The 23,841-nt window shown below is 39.5% G+C and overlaps 1 long non-coding RNA gene across 1 annotated transcript in view; it reads right to left on the bottom strand.

Annotated features, from left to right (window-relative positions):
- Positions 1-23,841, bottom strand: part of LOC307162701 — a 143,395-nt gene that overhangs the window by 19,118 nt on the left and 100,436 nt on the right. Inside the window, exon 3 of the long non-coding RNA XR_013821967.1 lies at positions 4,303-4,400. This is a non-coding gene — a long non-coding RNA (uncharacterized lncRNA). The remainder of the gene's footprint in view (positions 1-4,302; positions 4,401-23,841) is intronic.

Raw genomic sequence — 23,841 nt, 5'->3', positions numbered from 1 at the left:
TATTTTGCAGAAAAGACCAGCATTTCCAGTCACCAGCATATGTTCTGCTCTGCATGCTGGTATCCAGCATGAGATGCTTGAATGCTGGTGTCCATCATATGTTGCAATTGGGATGCTGGTGTGCTTGCTAACCAGCATACGTATTATGATTTGGATGATGGTTTAATGGTTCTCAGAATGGGATGACATTCTGGTTCATCAGGGGATCTTGTGTGTTAACTAACCAGCATAAGTTGCACTTTTGATGCTGATTAACTGGTTGACCATCATAGGATGTTGGTGTGCTGGTTGACCAATATCGGATGTTGGTTTACTGATTGATGATTTGATAATCAAAGTATGCAGATTTGCAGGTTTACCATCATGCTGGTGTATTAGGTGATCATCACAAGATATTGGTGTACTGGTTGACCAATATGTTGGTGTACTGTTTGAACATCACAGGATGCTGGTGTACTGTTTGACCATCACAGGATGCTGGTGTTCTGGTTAAACCTCACAGGATGCTGGTGTACTGGTTGACCATCACAGGATGCTGGTGTACTGGTTGGCCATCACAGGATGTAGGTGTACTGGTTGACCATCACAGGATGTTGGTGTACTGGTTGACCATCACAGGATGTTGGTGTACTGATTGGCCATCACAGGATGCTGGTGTACTGGTTGACCATCACATGATGCTGGTGTACTATTTGACCATCACAAGATGTTGTTGTACTGGTTGACCATCACAGGATGTTGGTGTACTGATTGGCCATCACAGGATGCTGGTGTACTGGTTGACCATCACAGGATGCTGGTGTACTGATTGGCCATCACAGGATGCTGGTGTACTGGTTTATCATCACAGGATGTTGGCCTACTGGTTGACCATCACAGGATATTGGCGTACTGGTTGACCATCAGAGGATGTTGGCGTACTGGTTGATCATCACAGGATGTTGGCGTACTGGTTGACCATCACAGGATGCTGGTGTACTTTTTGGCCATCACAGGATGCTGGCGTACTGGTTGAACATCACAGGGTATTGGTATACTGGTTGACCATCACAGGATGTTGACATACTGTTTGGCCATTACAGGATGCTGGCATACTCGCTGACCATCACAGGATGCTGGTGTACTGTTTGGCCATCACAGGATGCTGGCGTACTGGTTGATCATCACAGGATGTTGGCATACTGGTTGACCATCACAGGATGTTGGCATACTGTTTGGCCATCACAGGATGCTGGTGTACTGGTTGACCATAACAGGATGCTGGTGTACTGGTTGGCCATCACAGGATGTAGGTGTACTGGTTGGCCATCACAGGATGCTGGTGTACTATTTGACCATCACAGGATGCTGGTGTACTGGTTGACCATCACAGGATGTTGGTGTACTGATTGGCCATCACAGGATGCTGGTGTACTGGTTGACCATCACAGGATGCTGGTGTACTGATTGGCCATCACAGGATACTGGTGTACTATTTGACCATCACAGGATGCTGGTGTACTGGTTGACCATCACAGGATGCTGGTGTACTATTTGACCATCACAAGATGTTGTTGTACTGGTTGACCATCACAGGATGTTGGTGTACTGATTGGCCATCACAGGATGCTGGTGTACTGGTTGACCATCACAGGATGCTGGTGTACTGGTTGACCATCACAGGATGCTGGTGTACTGATTGGCCATCACAGGATGCTGGTGTACTGGTTTATCATCACAGGATGCTGGCGTACTATTTGACCATCACAGGATGCTGGTGTACTGGTTGACCATCACAGGATGTTGGCATACTGGTTGACCATCACAGGATTTTGGCGTACTGGTTGACCATCAGAGGATGTTGGCGTACTGGTTGATCATCACAGGATGTTGGCGTACTGGTTGACCATCACAGGATGCTGGTGTACTTTTTGGCCATCACAGGATGCTGGCGTACTGGTTGAACATCACAGGGTATTGGTATACTGGTTGACCATCACAGGATGTTGACATACTGTTTGGCCATTACAGGATGCTGGCATACTCGCTGACCATCACAGGATGCTGGCGTACTGGTTGATCATCACAGGATGTTGGCATACTGGTTGACCATCACAGGATGTTGGCATACTGTTTGGCCATCACAGGATGCTGGCGTACTGGTTGACCATCACAGGATGCTTGGCGTACTGGTTGACCATCACAGGATGCTGGTGTACATTTTTGCCATTATAGAATACGGATGTGCGGGTTAACCATAATGGGTTGCTGGTGTACTGGTTGACCACAGGATGCTGATGTACTGGTTGAACATCACAATACTGTAGAGTGCTTAGCATTAGTGAACACATCCATGCTAAAGTTGACTAAAAAGAGGAATAAAAAAATAAAAAAATCTTTTGGAAATTGATCTTAATGCCTTAATTAAAAAAAAAAAAAGGAAAACTCCAACCTTTAAGGACACCAATTTTCTTTGTGAATGAATAATGTTTCATAAATAAATAAATGTTCTTCCTTAAAATACAGGGTGCATATGTCAGGACACCCCTATATTAAATTCCCATAGAGGCAAGCAGATTTTTATTTTTAAAGGCCAGTTATTTCATGGATCCAGAATACTATGCATCCTGATAAAGTTCCCTTGGCCTTTGGAATTAAAATAGCCCCACATCATCACATACCCTTCACCATTCCTAGAGATTGGCATGGGGTACTTTCCGTAAGATCATCTCTCAATGCAAATCAAACCAGCTATTAGGCTAACTGAAATAAAACCATGCCAATCTCTAGGTATGGTGAAGGCTATGTAATGATGTGGGGCTATTTTAATTCCAAAGGCCAAGGGAACTTTAGGGGCGTCCTGACTTATGCACCCTGTATTTTAAGGAAGAACAATTATTTATTTATGATACATTATTCATTCACAAAGAAAATCGCTGTCCTTAAAGGTTGGAGTTTTCCTCATTTTTTCCTCAATTAAGGCATTAAGATCAATTTCCAAAAGATGATTTTTTATTCCTCTTTATAGTCAACTTTAGCATGGGCGTGTTCACTTATGCTAAGCAATGTATATACAATTATAAAACTAATAATTACATATATGCTGTATGAAACATTTTATGGGAAAAATGCAAGAAATCCCCATGTAAATACTGTAGCTAAAGGTTCCTCACATGTAACAGTTTGAGACATTTCAAAGATCATGTCAGACCCTGATACAGTGGGTGATATATTGGAATTGATAAAGATTGATACAGTGGGAGATGTTCAGTCCTATTCTGAGTCTATATCACTTTGAAAGAGCTGTGGCTGAAAAACACAAATCTGCGGGTGAGTGATGAGAGTGTGATGCAATTTGCTGTCAAGCCGAGGGAACAGCTGAAGCTCCTGGGAGACTCAATCCCATCGATTTATGACATCAAAACAAATGACATCACGGTTCTATCTCTGCCTGCGCAGTGGAGCGAGGGTCATTAGACAGCGTTCACACGCACCCAACAAACACACACTCACACGTTCCATACAGGTGGGATGACAAAAATGGATCTTCAATTCACAGGCCATTCACAAGTTAGATTGGCATATTGAACTACAATGTAGAGCTGGTGCACTGGAGGAGACAAAAGAGGGAAAGCGAGGGGGATGGAAGAAATGTGTTTGTTAAGGGCCTCTGTCTCTGGGAAAGGTTTAGATTTTTGAACAGATTGGATAGCTGGTTCTGGAATTTGAGAGTCACTTTCATGTTAATTGTGCCACTATTAGAAAGCATACCAGAGGCCCTCAGAGGTATTTCAATTACAGTACACACGCACGCTCTTACAGTAAGTGAACACACACATTCGCAGAGTATGTTTCCCTGCACCTGTGCCAGTTATGATTTGGGGCATGTGTACTCCACTTAAAGTTTCCATCTCATCATGGAAAAGGGAAGTGGAGGGGAAAATAAAGATAGTCAAAGTGGAAAGAGAGAGAGAGAGAGAGAGAGAGAGAGAGAGAGAGAGAGAGAGAGAGAGAGAGAGAGAGAGATAGAGAGAGAGAGAGAGAGAGAGAGAGAGAGAGAATGCTAAATCCAGAGGGACGCTTTTTATGATTATTTTTGGGAAAAAAGGATTACAGTACACTTTCATTTGGAAATATGGTTCACTGCTCTGTCATGATGACCAGAAAATGTGGGATTATCCCTAAAATGCCATGCGCTTACTGTATGTCTGCTCATGTGTCTTTGCTCAAATGAGAACTCGTTCCTGGCGGGTACATCAGAGTAACAAGAAAGAGCGAAGAAAAAAGTGGAAGAGGGAGGTACAGCAGAGTTCAGGTCATTACCCAGACTCCCTTGATATTTTGGGTGCAGCTCCAGGCAGGCTGGTATCCTGATGCGACACCTCGTTCACTCCTCTCTCTCTCTCTCTCTCACTCTGAATCTGAAAAAGAGAGAGTAGATCTACATAAGCCAGTGAATATTTGATAATCCTCTTTTGACAGCCCGAACCAGGTGAGGAGAAGCTGGAATCGGCTAATGAGCACCACCGGAGAACCCGCACACACATTCACATTACAGTACATACCCAACATCCCACACCCAAATGCAAAACACAACAGCTGGCCGCTTCCTCGGTTACATTCGAACACTGTGTTAACATTGAGTTTCATGGCTGGTTGATGGCTGACAGTGGGATGTCAGTGGGCGAATGTCACTGCAGCTGTCACTGAGACTGTAACGGTGAGGGGTGTTAGAGGAGAACTCCCTAATTCACAGCAATCAGTTGGTGTGAGCTTCCCATGCCAGTGCTAAAGCCCAGTTAGGCCCGTAAGAAGAGCGGAGATGGCCTGCTGACAACCAAGAGGGGAGGAGGGATTTAGAGAGGATGCTGGGATAGGCTGCTCATCTTTAGCCTTACCCAGCTGACAAGATCAAGAGATCAGCCATACCCAGGCTGGCTTTCTCTTCTCCTTATACATCCCTTGTTATCTACCTCTTATCTTTCTGTGTATCTGCCCATCCTCCTCTTGCCCTCTTCAGAGTGCCCTCTTTCATACCAACCATTCTTGCTGGCCCTGCCTGTCTAATACACCGCTATTATTCTCTTTCTCGCTCACTCTTGGTTGTAACAGGCCACAGAAATAACCTCCATTCACATAATCCAAGGTGTTAGATTTGTAATTTTCTACAACTGAATGAGCCTTTGTGTGTGATCGTGAATGTAGGTGTGTATAAGAGTCCACAGAGATGGTTTCTATATACCATGTAAGGAAAGTAGGGGTGTATAACCTCCTTGCTCACCAACATACTGTAAGAGCTATAAAAACCTATTCTTTAAATCAAGTGCATATGAAAATCAAAAAATCTGGAGGCCATGAACCTGTGCCAACCGTAATATGCATTAAAAAAAACAAAAACAACAAAAAAAACTCATTTGTTTTCTGAATGCATCTATTGGCCGTAGATAGCCTGATCCACAGGTGTAGTTACTCATATATGTGTCCAATTATGTTATTTTAAAAAATACATTACACAAATGTGTGAGGGAATAAACTGATAAAATAATAAATGTAACAATAATCAATGAGGTTCTATCTCTAAAGACATGTTCAGTTTAATTTTATTTTAATCTGCCAAGTTGTTACTGTATGGTTAAATTTGACAAACATTTTTTTTTATATTTAATTTTATTATAATGATTTTGCTTTTTGTCTCAAGTGGCTTATTGCTTTACTAATACTGTATGGTCTTGTGCATGAATCCTAGCATGAAAGTAAAACGCTAACCTCCATGTTTAGACAGATGCACATATCAGTGCAACAAGCACATATATGCTTATGCACAGACTCACATATGTTTACACTGAAAAAAATACCGGAGCTCATCAAAATCTGTCACTGCACAAACATGAAATGACTTAAACAAGCAAATGTTGCACACCTGTCCCTTCAGCAGCTTTTAAAACTTTCCCTGTCTTTGCCTCATGCTGACATCGGAATCACTGCACGTTCACCTAGCGACTTAATACAAATGCATCACTACGCTGTTTTCCCAGTCATAATGACAAATTAAAACCAACTGCCAGAGAACATTATCAGGAAGGAGCGTTTTATCAGGTCTTTTATCACCGGGTCTCTCTCAGACAGCCTGTATAGTCCCCACAGTTACATTATAAAAGTATATTGGTAATTAACTTTCGTGAGAGAATGTGATCCATAAAAGCTCTTTGGTGTGGGAGTTCTAAATTCCTAAACACATATCAATTAAGTTTACACTTGTGACATGCTGCCTCATTAAAGAGCAATGAAATATTTCTGCACACAAACAAAGCCACCGATGGCATTATTAATTCTTTATCTGACATAAACTCTCGCTGACATTAACAGCTGCGTGCCATTTCAACCCACTTTACGGAGACTGTCACTCACCTGATGGAGGCGATGCTGCAATGCTGTGGAGGTGTCATTAATGTTTTACATGGTGGGATAAAAGTGTTTAATATCTGAATGTGTGACTGTTTTGAGTGAGCAGCAGTGCTAATCCTGGCCCACTTTGCATCCTAGATGAAACCAAACCACACCACACCACACCACACCACACCACAACACAACACAACACAACACAACACAACACAACACAACACAACACAACACAACACAAACCACAAACCAAAACAAACCAATCCAAACCACAAAACAAAAAAACAAAACAAAACAAAACAAAACAAAACAAAACAAAACAAAACAAAAAACAAACCACAAAACAACACCAAACCACAACACAACAAAACATAACAAAACAAAAAGCAAAGCAAAGCATAAAAAACAAACCACAAAACAACACCAAACCACAAAACAAAACAACACAACAACACAACACAACAAAAAGCAAAAGCAAAAGCAAAAGCAAAAGCAAAGCAAAGCAAAGCAAAGCAAAGCAAAGCAAAGCAAAGCAAAACAAAACATAAAAACAACAACAACAACCTAAAGCATCAATTATCCGACAAAGAAAAAGCTTTTTATTATCTGTGGATTGTGCGACTCGGTTGGACTGACCAAAGGTTGTTTTTTTTTTAGTCTGTCATTGTTACGCAGAGATTGTACCATGACCTCTAATGCTAAATATTCAGACAGAGCCACTTTTAGTATGCAGTGAGTCTAGCCAGTCTGCAGGCGGAAGACAGCGGATGGCATATAATACCCATATATTCAACTAACACCAATCCTGTTACTCAATAGCAGTCATCTCCATCTCTCAGGGCCAACAGGAGACATCTCCTAACATGCATTTCATTAGCGCAAAACATATCACATCTGCAAAATGAAATCACTGTGAGAAAAAGAGGGCGTGAGGGGTCGAGACCAGAAAACTCAATTTCAGCCCAAAAGGGATCACTGTCCAATAAAATTGCCGACTTTATTACATTTCTCAAATATAAACAGCCATCTACATCGGGTGGCCGAGCACAATTCCCAAAGCCTATTAAGGGAAGGTGCCGATTTTGAAGCGCTCAATAATGGCCAAGGACAGGTCTCAGTGTTGTGACTGATGTCTCGCCCGTGGACAAACACCAGAAACAGCGCTGACAGAGGTGGAGATGGTTTTCAGGTACATGTAATCATTTCACGCCATCTCCAGGCGCATGCACGGGAATGCTTTTTTGGTTTTTACTGTCTTTTACAGGAAGTGCGGATAACAAATGTGACAAAGCTGCAGTGTAATAAGCAGCTGCGACTGTCATGCAGCGTGCATGTTGCATTTATTTATGTGCTGAACACACTTAATTTGGCTGCAAATGAAAGGGCAGCGGGCTCGGGCACACGTGTGTAGACAGTGATGCATGTACATGCCTAACTCAGTACAAAAGAAGCAATCTCCACCTAGGCCCCTATATTTATTTCAGCAATTCCTTTTAAATGCATATTTTATGCTGGCTCGGCACGTTGAAGGTCACTCAAAAATGTTGTTTATGAGGCAAATGGGGAACATACCAAATGTACACTGGAGGGATCATACACAGCATTTATCACTCGCAACAATAGGAAACTCCTGCGTTGTACTTGGACCGTCTAGATCGAGCAGCGCTGGAGCTTCTTTCATCTGACTGATTTAGTTCATAAGACATTATTGCACATGCAGCGTTTTGTGCATGCCGGACAAAGCACCTGCGATTCCACATGGAAATAACACGTGAGAGAGTTCGCTCCAGAGAAGGAAAAGCCATGTTGTCCTTTTGTTCTTTATCAAAGAATAATAATTTGTCTAAAAAGTTGTTAATCTGCTCACAAACTGGTAGCTGATAAAAAAATATGGTCGTAGATATATGGGATAATAATTACACTTTTTTTTTGTATGTTTACAGTGCTTTTGTGTCTTTATAATCAATTTAATGAAATGATATATTTTTGACATGATTCAATTTGGCTGATAAGTCACTAATAGTGTATTTAATGGTAGGTTCCCCATACAGTTTGAAAAACACACAAAATTCGATGTTTTTTTGTTTGTTTGTTTTTTCATAGACAATACTGTAGCCTCGGTCTCCCCTGCCGCTTGGATGCACGAATTAGAAGGCCTTTCTGCATAATAGTAAATTTGTGACTTTTCAAGAGTAAAGCCCTTGCGATGCAGCAATCATAAATCTAGTTGATGAAAATATCTGTCCTTAAACCTTAATTGACATATTGCCATTCTGAATCAGCTGCTGGTAAACTCACCTCAAAGGTCATGTGTCAAGTGAAGGATGTCAAGTGAAGCCCAAGCCCTTCGTCTCACTAAAGGCAATGTATCATAGCATTTACACCATTATAATGAGCTACTTGACAAACTTTTGTGACACTTGAGTGAGGGATGGTTTCACTGCTGACATTTAGTTACATGAAAGGATTCCATCACTCAAGGTCTGTTTCACACTGCATCTGTATTAACAGGTTATCATACTCTCAAACTGCCTGACAAAGCAGACTGCAGCAGCATTGCAGGAACATAGTAAATGTTTCAGAAAACTTTTTCTATATAAATCTGCAGTTAAGTTGTGCACAACGAAAGCAATTGTTGCTGTTCCTCTGCTGCTTCACTTATGCGCTGTTTGAGCGTGTGGTGTAGGTCTAACTATCAAAGGAGCTTGAAAAGAAAGAAGAAAAACATAAAAGGAATGAGAAGAAAAAAAGATGAAAGTGCAAAAATCTAAACAAAATGGTTGCGAGCGTTCGGTCTTATCTCCACACCTTCTCCTCCTTTTATGTTACGTTCCATTGGCTTTCTCTCATATTGAGCCTCCTCAGGCTTTGGTGCTTGAGTTACGCTAGATCTTGTGTTGTGTCTGTGTAGATTAATGAGTTTCGTGATTAAGTGGGCTCTTCTCACTTCAGCCGGCCCCTGATTTGGGAGGGCTTTCCCTGCGTGAGAGAGTGGGAACGAGAGAGATGTTTCCCTCAGCGCTGATCATGGCCCTGTAAGGGAAAGTTCATTAACTCCTCTCTCTCTCTCTCTCTCTCTCTCTTAACTATCCCACTGGGTATCAGTGCTCACTTACTGTCTAGCTAGAAAGCACAAAAGAGCCATTGAAAGAGAAGAGAGACACTGATGTGTGTTTGAGAGAGAGAGAGAGAGAGAGAGAGAGAGAGAGAGAGAGAGAGAGAGAGAGAGAGAGAGAGAGAGAGAGAGAGAGAGAGAAAGAGAGATCAAGGTTACTCTGAAAGGATAGATAGCTTAAAGTCAGCATGAAATGAAACAAATTTTCTGCAGCTTCTCATCAAGAAAAAAAAGTAGGATGGGACTTAATTTAGTCCATCAGGAATTGATTGGATGGTTGTGGTTGGCTATTGCTATGATCTCATGTGAGTGACAGGTTTTCCGACCCACGCGCAAGTTAACACGTCAAAGCCTGCAAGGTTAGCAAAAAAAGAAAAATATATATAAAAAAAATGATAATGATAATTATGATTATTGATTATTATATATTTTTTTAAATGAAAAAACATGAAAGCAGTCCATATGACACATTTCAAGTCAATAGGCGCATTTCCATTATTTTTTCTAAAATCGACAAAAAACTATTGCGAAATGACGGCGTTTCCATTAACCGATGTTATGCGACTAAAACTTATCCTCTCGCGATAAGTCATTCCAAAAATCATGGCAACGGACATTGGTAGGTTTATGTATACCTTATGTATAGGTTTAGAATCCAGTATTCCTGTAATTCTTTTGTCTTTTATGAATTTAATAAAGAACTCTGTCTCGTATTCTGTCCAAATATACCACGTCATCTGAGTCAGGTGACTGTAAATGCGCAAAAACAGTTTCCATTGCAGTTTTGCGAAATATTTCTTTTTCGAACTGCCTGAAAAACCACCTCATGCGAGCGTAAACACTTTTTTTGCGATAAATGGGAGTTTTTGAGAAATGGACGCATTTCCATTGGGCGTATTTTCAATTCGCAATTTCAGAATGCGCAATTTGAAGGGTAATGGAAACGTGGGTAATGTCTTTATGTGAGGAACTAAAGGACAAAATCTGAATTTTTATTCACTAATAATTTTCCTCTCCAGTGAGCTGTTAATTTGAGAACTGTCGCAACTCAATCATAGAGTCTGAGTTGGACTCTTGAGTTGTGAAGGGGTCCTAAATCAATCATTAAGTCTGATTCATAAATTAATCGTTAAGTCTGATTGAAAAGAACTGTCTCAAAAGAACAATTCATTCACTGATGTGACAGACTGTTTAATGTACTGAATCAATGATCCGTTCACAGCTGTTCTGAAATTAGCGGCTCACTGAAGGAGAATATTTTCAGTGAATAATGACCTATGTTTTAGTTTTTTTCTTTTTCCTAAAATAAAGCTATACTATGGATTCAAAAGTCTTGTATTATGCCAAAAAAGTAAATAATTGAATAATTTGAGCAAATAATGACAACATTTTCATTTTTGGGTAAACTATCCTTCTACTGGTGAAGTTTAGAATTTTCTAAGGATTTCAGTTAAAATGTTCCTGCAACCTGACATATATTACTGAAATTGTGTCCCGAGAAAGCACACGTGTCATTGTAACAGTCTTTAACTGTGTCTCACACATGTAAACCAAACAAAAAATATGAGTTTTCAACTGTTTATTGAATAATGGTAGAAGGAATATTTGAGAGGCATGTTAAGAAACAATCAGTATTATTGTGATTTCATTTGGTGCCATAGACAACTTGAGAAAAAGTGAAAGAAAGAAACAAGACAAAGACATGAAGCTATAAAAAAGTGTGTCACTTTTTTTTTTACAGTGTTTGTGTAACCCCAAATTATAGACTTGAAATGCATATTTTTTAGAACAAAAACATTTTTTAGAACATTTTTCTGTCGTTTAAAAAAAAAACAAAAAAAACTTGCAGCTATGATTGCCAGATTAATTCAGTAAAAATACAGTAAAAAAAGGCCATTTTCTGCTGAATTAGCAAGGCCAAGCTACTTAAATCTGTCTTGTAATTTTTAAATATGACATCAACCATATTAACACTGGTGATAAAGTGAAAACCACATGATGAATCATCAAAGTTCATCACAAGTAGCTTTTCCACAAGCTGATGTAAATATAATGCATAGAAAAAAAAAGAAAGAAAAAAAATTTGACAGAATTCTTTCTTTATAAACTATAAGATGATTTGTACTTTTTACATCAAAAATTGTACATTTAACAGTATTTTACTGTAAAATTATACTGTGGCAAGCAGGGCAGGGCCGAGGGCCGTGGGAACGGAGCGAGGCCGGTGGCGTGAGTGTTAACACACCGATCTCGAGTCCCACGGAGGAGCTTCGGAAGGATAAAAGGAGGAGTGACGACAGTGCAAGACAAGAGAGGACCAGGCCTGGAATTTATGTTGTGTTTTGTTTATGTTTATATGTGGCAGTCGTCGGTGAGGGGCTACCGCTTTACTTTTGTTTTGTTGTTTGTTTAGTTTTGGATTAAAGTTTTATGTTAAACGTTCGCCGGTTCCCACCTCCTCCTTCCCTGAGCCATGAACATTGTTACACTGGTGTTGAAATCCGGGAAGAAGGTGGAACGAGCTGCCAAAGAGCCTGAGGCCGGAGCCTGCTACTGTCCGCCATGATGGGGAGGAGCTGCCAGCTGCCCGAAGCCGGAGGAGCCGTCTGAGGAGTTAGTGGGCCGTCCACCGAGGGATATCCAGCACCACCGCCAGGCATCGTGGAGGAGTTCACCCAGCTGGTGGAGGACCGGATGGCAGTGCATTTTGGGAACTGGACCAATCATTTTTTAATCTTTTTTTATTTTTTCTCTCTCTCTCGTCTCAGCCTCTCCTCAACCTTCTGTCTCCTTTTCACTCACCCAGTCTGTCCTTACCCTCAAGTGCTGAGGCCGCCGTGATGGGGGGAGGAGAGCGCAGTCTCGAGGGTACCCCTGGTCTGTGAGGGGCATATGTGGCAAGCAGGGTGGGGCCGAGAGCCGTGGGAAAGGAGCAAGGTCTCGAGTCCCACGGAGGAGCTCCGGAAGGATAAGAGGAGGAGTGACGACAGTGCAAGACGAGAAAGGACCAGGCCTGTACCATGTATGTTGTGTAGTTTATGTGTATATGCGGCAGTCGTCCGTGAGGGGCTGCAGCTTTCCTTTCCTTTTGTTGTTAGTTTATTTTATGATTAAAACTCATTGATTGTTCGCCGGTTCCCGCCTCCTCCTCCCCTGATCCTTTAAACCTTGTTACAGATACGGTTAAGGTTAGATCTATTACACTTTTTCTCCGTATATAAAACTGAACTTACTGTTAACCAATTAACAGGTTTTTACTGTCGCATTTTTACAGTCATTACAGATAAATTTACTATAACGTTTTACAGTTAACTCTTTCCCCGCCATTGACGGAAATTTTCGTCATTTATGAGAAAACCCTTCCCCACCATTGACGGAAATTTCCGTGTTTTCACTGTTATACAGTAGGGGATGCTATTACACATCTTCTGAAACAGTACTGAACGATCATCATTAAACAGCATATAAATCAAAACGGCCTAATGTTACTGTATGAAATGTCGACCCAGGACGAGCTATAGGACTGAGCAACCTTAGGGTTGTTGATGGTCTCAATCTGTTTTTATATCGTCCTGACAAAAACACGTTTTTCTCAGCTTTTTGCTCAAAATTTTGCTTTTTTATAAAACTTACCCACATTCAAATGTTGATTAAAAAAAAAGAATGCATGAAAAAGGGGCCATGAAACATTTGTGAAAATGATCAAAAATTCCAGGGGTGACTGGCAACTTGAAAAAAAATAAAAATAAAATAAAATTGGAAGTGGGAAAAGAGTTAAGCTACAGTTCCAGGTGTCATGATCAATCAGACTGGGATGCTCTCAAACATTGTGTTGATTAAGTCTCTGGAGAAGCCACACACTCTGAGTGACTGACAAAACAGGGCTGTGAATTCTCAAGGCAAGAGCTTTGCCTGTCTCTCTGTCTCTGTTGTGAGCTGTGCCATTAAAACGGCCTGCAGGTGGACCCTGTTTGCATACACTGTAACATCATTTGGTGTGTGTGTGTGTGGGTGGGTGTGCTGGTACTGTATGTGGGCGAACCAATTCACTAAGAGAGATAACCTGACTCTGGTGAGCTATAGTGAAACAATAACCAGCCCGAGTAAAGATATCAAGTCTGCATATCTGATTGAGGCACTAGGGGCTCACACAAACTCGCTTCATAATATCCCTGACAGCATCTGATTGGCGTGATGCTTGAATAGGATATCTCAGTATAGTCTGACAGTGAGAGAGAGAGAGAGCGGTATGAACTCAGCAACTGTATGGAAAACGCCTGAATGCTTTAGCGGTGGTGTCAGGCTGCATATGTTTCTCATTAAGCTGAATTCAAATACTCTGCCTTGTTTAATGTACAGCATAGCACTGCAGCACACGTACTGTTATAAATGCCGTGTCTAATCAATAGTCCAACATTCACTTCAGTGTGCACACAGTGTTATAATGTAAATGCTTGGCGTGTATCGATACATTGCACAGTGCAGCCTTCATTAAAAGTTAGTTTAAAAAGTGTTTTTTTTATTATTATTATTATTGTATTAATACTAACAACAAAACATATAACAGTAAAATCATTGTAGGGAGCATTATTATTAATTTGAATAATTATTATTATTACTTTTACTATTAGTCCCCCCACCCCCTCCCTATTTTGAGCTTCTCTCCCACCAAGATAGTTTAACTTCCCCTCTATAACAGATGTATTAAATGCATTTACTGTACCAAAAATTGTGAAATCAGTGGATTTCTTGTTCACACTTATCTTTTTTTCAACAACTTTTCATTTGATTTTAAATACTTTAGAGCAGTGGTACTTTAATGTGCATAAGATATTTTAAGAGTGTTTGAATATTAAATTAGCCAGAATTGTGCTATTTTGAGCTTCTATTCCACCCAGATATTTTAACAACTTCTCTATAATTCAAAGATCTGAAACGCTTTTTACTTTGAACTATTTCTTAAGAACTTGTTTTAATTTTATTTGAAGTACATGGAGCAGTGGTACTTTAAAGAATAAATATATGAAAAAGAAAAAAAAAGAAAAATCCATAAACGTTAATACAAATGTTTTTTGCTGACCACAATGAGCAGTGCAATAAACACTGGTTGTTCAAGAGTCATTTAGAAATCAACACTCAAACTATAAATACAATGCACAACTACAAATTAAATTTGCCTATTCATTCACTCACAGTGGTTTATCAGGGTATCAATCACTGGCTGAATTTGTGTGATTAGTCCACTTTCAAAAATTTTACCTTTAAAGAAGCAAGTGTACACACTCTTATTATGTGTGTACAGTACAGGATAAGAGGCAGCTTTCGCTTTACCCTGCATGATGTTTCAGTGAGTTGAAATAAACCTGTGCATGTTGAATCATTCTTAAATACAGGCAAAGTCTCACTTAAATCCTTCAGTGTGTATATTGACAGCTACTCAGAGAAGAGTTTGTGTACATGAGATACAGTGGCTTATGTGCAAGTGCAGCTGCAAAGTGTTCTGTTAGAGAGCATAATCTTCAGATCGTGACGTGTTGGAAAGCTATTAACTGTCAGGGTTGATGCTGTTAAATAACAAGTGGAGTCACGCAAGCTTCATGTTTGAAAGCCTAAGAAAACCTCTTTTGCGTTGATTAAACCCATGATAGTCCTAACAGCTGTACCATTTAGACCCTAATGTAAAACAGTTCCAGAGGAAAACGGCAAAACTTTTCCAGGTCAAAGACAAACACTAGTGCCAAGTCCGACAAAAATGTACAATAAAAGCAAATGTACACACACACTCACAGATACACAAACATTCTTGGGTGGACTGTCCCTTTAAGGGTTAGCTGTGACAGGCTGAAGTTCTCAGTGCGCACACAAGCTTGATTAAAAGATTTCCAGATGCACGGTTTGTTTTGGAGAAACATTCTAAACACCAACAGCTGACTTACAGCAAGCTTGAGAAAAGCCTGACAAACAAAGAGACTAAAGGCCTTTGAGAAGTATGAAGCACAGTTTCCTGACTCATTTGAGAAGGTGCCATTTCATGCCTCGAAAAAGTGTCCAGCACGTCTGCGAAGCACACGGATTCTCCACCCTAACATGAGCTTGTCACAGAAACTGAGGAGGAAGTTGAAGGGAAAGAGAGAGAGATAGAGAGAGAGAGAGAAAACAGAGAAGGGAGGAAAAAAAACAGAAAAAAAAAACAGATTACAGATTGTGTTTAACAGGGCCATGGTGAGGCAGGGAAATGTTCTCCAGATGTGAGACAGTATGGGTAACAGAGGTTATTGAGAATAAAGAAAAGGCTATAAAAAAACAGTTTAATGCACAAAAAGCTGTGGAAATCGTTGACAACTCTGAAGCCCATTACTATTTCCTCACTGATTTTTTCTTCAGGTTTCTTGTTTGTAGATTAAAGGGGTCGTATTGGCTACCCAGTGTTGGGAAAACTACAAGCTCATTTAAAAGTTCAACCAGACAAGTTACTCTAAAATAGTATTTAGATGCACTACAAACTCCAAATAAAAAACAAAAAAAAACGGCTAAATACATCTCACCAATTTAAGTAGAGAATATCTTAATACATGTATAAAAACTATGGTACTATATATGCAATATATAAGCTAGCTATTTAATCTGGAAAACAAAACAAAACAAAATTAATATTTTTGATGCTGCTCTGCTGCACTGCAAAAGCACACAGCTTTTGTTGTTAGAAGCTAAATATTCTTAGACTGGTCTATGACTTTTTGTCAATTATCAGAGTTTTAAAACGAAAATGCTATCGTTTACGTGATTCATATAATTCATAATGGAATGTGACGAGACAAACATTAACAGCTGTTTTCATCATGGCATTTGATTAAGATATGATATTATTTTCAAATAGGCCGACTTCAAACAGATTTCAATAAAAAACCTTGATTCAGTCTAAAAGATGTGTTGAAAAGCAGCATTTAACTAAATCAGACGAACACAGATATTATTTCGAGACACTGTATGCTAGGATGAGGACGGAACACATTTGATTATTGCGTAAGCTCCATCAGCTGTAATGTGATGAAATACATTGTTGTACCACTATGCTACACTGCCACTCATTTTAAATAGCTTGTTTACTGTGAAACTAAATTGTAAAAAATGAAGTTAAAGGGATAGTTAACCCAAAAATGACCCTCATGTTGTCATGTTGAGACTTCCGTGTATCATCGGAACACAAATGAAGATCTTTTTAATGAAATCTGAGATTTCTATCCCTCCATTGACAGCTACGAAACTAAATGAGAACCAATGAGGTTCGTTCTTGTGCGTCAAGCAGGTTTGGTTGAGCTTCTGTTTATGTTCAATGCTTATATGAGAATAAAAGCCTAAATTGAATCTGTTCATCATATAAAGGGATCGTGTCTCTTCAGAAAATTTGGACTAAACTACTCAATTCATAATGGATTAGTTTTACGATCTCTTTATGAACGTTTTGAAACATCAAAGTGGTAGTTGCGTAGCTGTTGAAGGAGGGACAAAATTTTTACATTTTTGTTCTGAAGATTAAACGAAAGTCTTACAGGTTTAAAACATCATAAGGTAAATGATGACAGACTTTTCATTTTCCTCTAAGTTAATAAGTGCAGCTGTGCTTTTGCACACATGTGCAAACTGCAGGCGTGCTCTCAAGAAGGGTTGGGTATCGAAACCCGGTTTCAAATTTGCAAGAACAAGAATTCAATAAGACACATGCATTTAAAGATTCCCCTGTTTGCATTGTAATGTAATTTAAAGTGTTCAAGTGCAAGAAGACGCAAAAGAGAACTCAATTCGGCACTTGCATGCTTTTCTGTGCTGCACACACATCAGAAGCCCGCACACAGATAGCTGCCTCTCATGTAGTGCACGAATACTGAATTGTCTTCTTTTTCGTGTCTTATTGCACTTGAACGGACAAATATACACAGCATTGTGAAAAATATGTCGGTTTTGTCTTAAAGGGATAGTTCACCCAAAAATGAAAATTAACCCATGATTTACTCACCCTCAAGTCATCCTAGGTGTATATGACATTCTTCTTTCAGACGAATACAATCGGAGTTATATTAAAAAAATGTCCTGGCTCTTCCAAGCTTTACAATGGCAGTGAATGGCTGTTTCTGTTTTGAAGTCCATAAAAGTGCATCTATCCATCATAAAAGTGCTCCACACGGCTCTGGGGGTTTAATGAAGCGAAACGATGCGTTTGTGTAGGAAATATTTAAAAATATTAAAAAATATTTTAGTTTTAAAATATTTCAAACTTTATACTGTAAAATAACTAGTTTCCAGCCAAACGGACATACGGATTCGACTTAAGTCTAAGCGCAACTTATGCGAGTAATGCGACGTACTGCTGATATTTACGCTATGCCATGACGCACTACGCTACTTCTGACGTCATAAGTTGCGTATGTTGCGCTTTAGGCGTAAGTAGACTGCGTATGGCTGTTTGGTCGGAAGCTAGAATTTTACTTTGTAACATGTTAAATATGAATATTTTTCTTACACAAACACAAGGCTTCGCTTAAGAAGGCCTTTATTAACCCCCCAGAGCCGTGTGGAGCACTTTTATGATGGATAGATGCACTTTTATGGACTTTTATTCACTGCCATTGTAAAGCTTGGAAGAGCCAGGGCATTTTTTAATATAACTTCGATTGTATTCGTCTGAAAGAAGAATGTCATATACACCTAGGATGATTTGAGGGTGAGTAAATCATGGGCTAATTTTCATTTTTGGGTGAACTATCCTTTAAATGAACAGTTAAGAAAACGCATGTGGAACAGTTGAGAAAGAAAACGCATGTGTAACAGTATATTGGATCCGTGCATTCGGTCTTAGGCTACGTCTACATTAAGCCGGATAGATTTGAAAACAGAGTTTTCATTTCAAAACGGTCTCCATCCACACTAGAGTTTTCAAAAAGTTTCTTATCCTCACTGAAATGTCGGAAAACGTTTAATTCACCTTGCAGCGCATGCCTAAACCCTCATAAAAGCTCATTGAGATTACAGAACAAGTAATCACGCCTAATCAAGTTATCACGCAATTCTTCTGGCAGGATCATTTTATTTAGCAAAATATCTGACCATTCACTGATGTGTCAGGTGATAAGCGTTTTCAAATTTATCCACTTTGGAGAGCTGTTTGAAGCTTAGTTTAAACTCCGTCTCCCAAAACGGAGAGAAAGTATTAGTGTGGACAAGGCCTTAGACAGCAGCCTAATAAACCTGCAGCCATCTGTGTCATTCTTTTGTAAATGAAATAACAAAAGAAAACTAAAATCATTCACTGCTCTTGGCTGAGTAAATTTTGCACCTTTAATAATAAGGATGAATCTATTTTTTCCATTTTTAATTTATTTTTAATTTACAAAAAATATATATATATTTTCAGTTGTATTAATTTGTGCTATTCATTTGTTTATTTTTTCTTATTTTATTACTGGCTGTTTACTTGTCGTTAATAATGTTACTGTGCTGAAATGTTCTGCTCAAACTGTTAAGATCACACTGAAATGATCAGGGATCTTGCTACAAATGAACTTCAGCTGCTCTTTCCTGATGTAGGGATTGTTCAGAAGCATATGCAGAGCTGTAGGTGCTACACACCGTGTCAAAAATTTGTAGAAGCATTACATGATCCACTTTTACAGCTTAGTTTCAATAAAAAAAATAAAAAAAAATCCTTTTGGGGTGTGTGTTTTGGATGTTACAAAACTCAAAACACATAACTCAAAAAGACAGAGGAAAAATGATTCCTCATGATATGATGCCCTAAACTTGGCTGGGAAAAGTCTAGCTGGTCCACAGTGAACTATAATACACATTGTATGTGCCATACACACCCCATTTTGCACTGCATAATCCTTACAAACACAAACGGCCTATTACGAAAGAATCTGATCTCATTTAAAACTTCATTTTCAGCTGTTTAACATGCAGCTCAGGACTGATTATTATTCATTATGGTAAGTATCCCTGGCCTTGACCCATTCGCGTCTGTTTTCAGTTAGATTATCTCTGTTTAGGAGTGAGACAGTGCACCCCCAACTGCCATTATGTCAGTGTGTTCTCTCTTTAGCTTCCTGCTGACATGAGGGACTTATCTGACTAACTGTGTGTTTGAGATGCTCACCCTTGTGTCAACACGAGGGGCTTATCTAACTGTCCATCTATGGTTCAAACCAGTAAACCACAAACACACACTCACACATGCACTTGCATAAATACCCACAAACATGCACAGACACGTTCAGACACACGTAAACACACACAAATATACACACTCTCTTTAAAGAACGAGGGAATACAAACTTCCTCCCTAAAAAAGCCAGTATGTGCATGTAAAACCACAGGAAAGGTGTGAAGCACAGTTGAATTCAGGACATATCTCAACTTCCTTTCAGCATGCATCAGTACAGCTAAAACACATATGAAATGAGTACAATTCTATACAATACCCAGAGAATGCTATCATCAGCATTCCCATTCATTTCAATGGTAGTTGGTCGGCCAGGGAATAGGACTCCCCGAAAGTAAGTGATTTGATATCTGTGATTATATATAAGTGCTTTTGGGAACATACAGGTAGGCTTTTGAGCCAATCCCTAACACTGAGCCATACATTATTAATCACAGAGCAATGTTGGGTAAAGTTGCATTACTTTGAGAAAAGTAATGCATTACAATTTTGCGCTACTCCCTTAAAAAGTAACTAATTGCGTTACTTAGTTACTTTTTAAGAAAAGTAATGCAGCTGATGGCTGACAGACATCACTATGTTGAGCCAGCATCGTGATTTATTGTGCAAAAAACGCCAACCAAATTATACGCTACTAGATGTTCTACACAAACTAAACAAAGCATACAAAACCAGCAACAAAATTAAAAATATTATTTATTAAATTAGATTAAATAGGCTACACCAAATATGCCGTATTCATGGTTTTACCGTAGACAGTGGTTATAACATAGACTAGTTAAAACCAGACCATTCTCAGTAGTAATGGTCTGGCAAAGCTCCATAGACAAATCATCTCCAAAGGGGCGTCACCAACGGACATCGCTCAAATGCGCAGTTGGATAGACCTAAAACCAATCAGAGCGATCGTCATCGCGTAAAGCCATATGCTGCGTCCCAATTCGCCTACACTATGCCATAAAAGTATGTACTCTTTTTGTGAAGAAAATGTGTATGTGTAGCAAAAAAGTAGGCAAGCTTTGGGACATAATACTTCGTCATCTTTATCAGATGGATCTGTCGCGTGCATCCTGTCACTTAAACTGCCCTGTCAATCATCGTGTCACAGTTAAAATCCTCTATTAAATCTAATTTAATTTCCTACCGTTTCTGAGAGAAATGTAGTAGCACGTTCATCTGCCAGTGGGTCTTTCATGGAGACTGTCCTCATGTGTTTGCAATTTGAATATAATAATGCATTTAAAAGTTGAACGGACGTCGCTCAAATGCCTCTGGGCGCAATTGGATAGACCTAAAACCAATCAGAGTGATCGTCATTGTGTAAAGCCCGCCTCAACGTTTCTGATTGGTGCTGCGATTTCTAGGCCATGGAAATGGGCTTGAATGAGTTCTTTGCCAGACTACTTCTCGAACAAATCTGAATTTGCCGGAAGTTGTCTGGGTTTTTCCAGGCTAGTTATAACAAAAAACTAGTTAAAATATTAAGGTTTCTAGCCAGAAAGCGAAAGTAAAATGCACACGGCCATTCATAACGGTGCGGAGCAGAGCGAGCGTTTCAATTAATTCCTATGGAAGTTGAGCTTCCATAGAAACATTCTGCTGCTCACCAGTTGACACGCAATGTTATGAATGCCTGGGCGGCCATGCGCATTTTACTTTCGCTTTAAAGTTAGCGCCAATTCGGAGACGCACAACAACTAGAAAAACAACTAATTATTTGCAGGTTACCTATTTGCATTGGGTTTAAAATAGGTGATTTTACATTTCGCTTTGAAACCAAATCTTCCGCCATCGTCTTGTCTGTCACTCTCGTAACGTGATAAATGAAATCTGACTCCTGCTGCTGATCTTTGCTGCGACTCTCTCGGCTCACGCTGAATTGAGCAGACGTGTTTAGTTTTTAATTGTCATGTCTGTTCTCTAACTGAACTAAATGATTATTATTAGGCTACTATATGTACATTTAAACGACGGTGAGGGCTGTGCCGTGGTGGGAAAGTGATGTAACCGGTGAATTAGAGACAGAAAAGATTTGTGGGTCCAATATCATTGGTCTTAAAAAGTGGTTGGGTCTTGTCCCACCCACATATAATGTGAAAATGAGAATGTTACGTTTTTAATGATATAATTGTTTGCAATGTTTTGGCAGATGACCATCTAGCGAACTGATATACATAACCTTGATATACATAACGGATATTGCATATAATAACATTGCAGGCAAAGTCCTTACAGACTGACAATTATTAATAATATATAGTTATTACAACATATATTATTATTATTATTATTATTATTATATGGTAGGGGTTTAAAAAACATAACTTATCCAAATTATATAATTTATTGGTTTTATACATTTTCATAAATTTTTAAGGCCTCGACTGTAAAGTGTGGTGCTGTTTTCAAAATGTTACATTTGTGAATTAAATATTTTAAAATAAGAGACAAACAATTTATAACAAACTTAAAAATTTTGTCCTCCAAAAGTACTCATTATTAAAAGTCATAATTTTATTCTGAATTCTTTTGGAATGAACTTATAGCGTGTGCTATAGGAATTGATTAGAACTGTATTAAACTACTGAATTATGAAAATACAAGATATTTTTCTGAGAACATCATTTGATGCTGCATGATTAAGTCTGCTCTCCGCAGCAGATGTACGCAGGGGCCAGTAATACGTTCACTACCATGTGTCCTTGTTTCTAAAAATAGTCGGGCTTCTCTGCACAGCATTAGTTCTGTGAGTAGGGTCAATGCAGCACTTGTGGCTTTGACTGCAACCAGCCCTGATTGCAGCGGCGCATCAGATATCCAAATCCCAAAAGACCATTTTTTCTTTTTTAGTCTCTGATTTGCTCTGCTGGGTGATTATAACATCAGTGACAAAAGGTCAGAGGTCATTCAATAGCGCTCTATGCTTGTGATGGCTTCAAGAGGGAACCGTTATTTGGTTTCCTTCTGACAAACGAGGGCAAACTATCCACGGTTTTAAAAAGGTCATCTGAGCTCTGTGTGCTATGGTAATGATTATGGAGCACTTCCAAGAAAACTCGGTGACCTCTTTGAATGTAATTTATGGCAATGCATATACTTCAAAAGTTAAACACGACGCAGCATTCGCTTCAAATCCCAGCGGCAGAGCTCCGACATGTTTCCAGCCGTTATTTCAGCAGTAAGTATTATTACTGATGTGCACCTTTCAGAGGTACTGTTTAAAATTCATGTAAAAGCAGACCGGCCTCGGAGCACATTCATTCAAACAATGCTTCCATCTTCACCCAGTGTGAAAGAAGTTCATCACCGCGGGGCGAGAGCTTTAGTACTTATCAGGTCAGTACTACTTAAGCCATGCATACAGACCGCATACAAATCAGTCATTTCCATTCATTAGCTCATGCTAAGAGTGGGCAAAGCTCCATAATTATTTGATTGAACTGTCTGGGCCAGCTCGCATTGTACCTGAGAGTGTCTGTCCAAACGCCTGATGCCTCCGGAGGGTTGCAGACAGGGCTGTGCGGCTCTGATAACATAAAAGCCAGTCAATAAAACTACAGTAGGGATCCAAAAAAATTAAATAAATAAGTGCATGACATTTTGCCCTGCTTTAAAAAAGCATGGAGCCTGCAATTTGGCAAGGAAATCTGGTTGGCTGCTTTTTGCAAGAAAATCTCTAGGAAAGGACTTTTGAATTTGATAAGAAAGACATGAGGAGGCAATTTCAAGAGATGTCAGCCAAAAAGCACCTCTCCAAAAGGCAGTTCTTTAGCCATACTCAGAAATCCTCCTTACTGGGTCATATACATGGGCCAAGTGTGTTTCTGCAGGGTATACAGGGTCTTGGAATTCAAGATTCATGGAACATTTTCCAGACGGCGGCTTTGAGCACTCTAAATGCATTCACATGAGGATCAGGTCTTGCAAATAGCCATTTACATGTATGAATTTGGCAGACGCTTTTATCCAGAGTGTCTTACATTGAATTCAAGGTATACACTTTATCGGTTCATGCATTCTCTGGGAATCGATCCCATGACCTTAGTGTTTCTAGCGCCACAAATCTTAGTCGGGTTAGACGCCTTTTTTAACTTATCGCGGATGAAAACGAGACTGTGAGGGATAGACTTAC

The sequence above is a fragment of the Squalius cephalus genome, assembly GCF_949319135.1.
Source record: "Squalius cephalus genome assembly, chromosome: 8".
In the NCBI taxonomy this organism is placed as follows: Eukaryota; Metazoa; Chordata; class Actinopteri; order Cypriniformes; family Leuciscidae; genus Squalius; species Squalius cephalus.
Note: the sequence above shows the minus strand (reverse complement) of the source record. Positions and strands in the feature narration are given on the sequence as shown.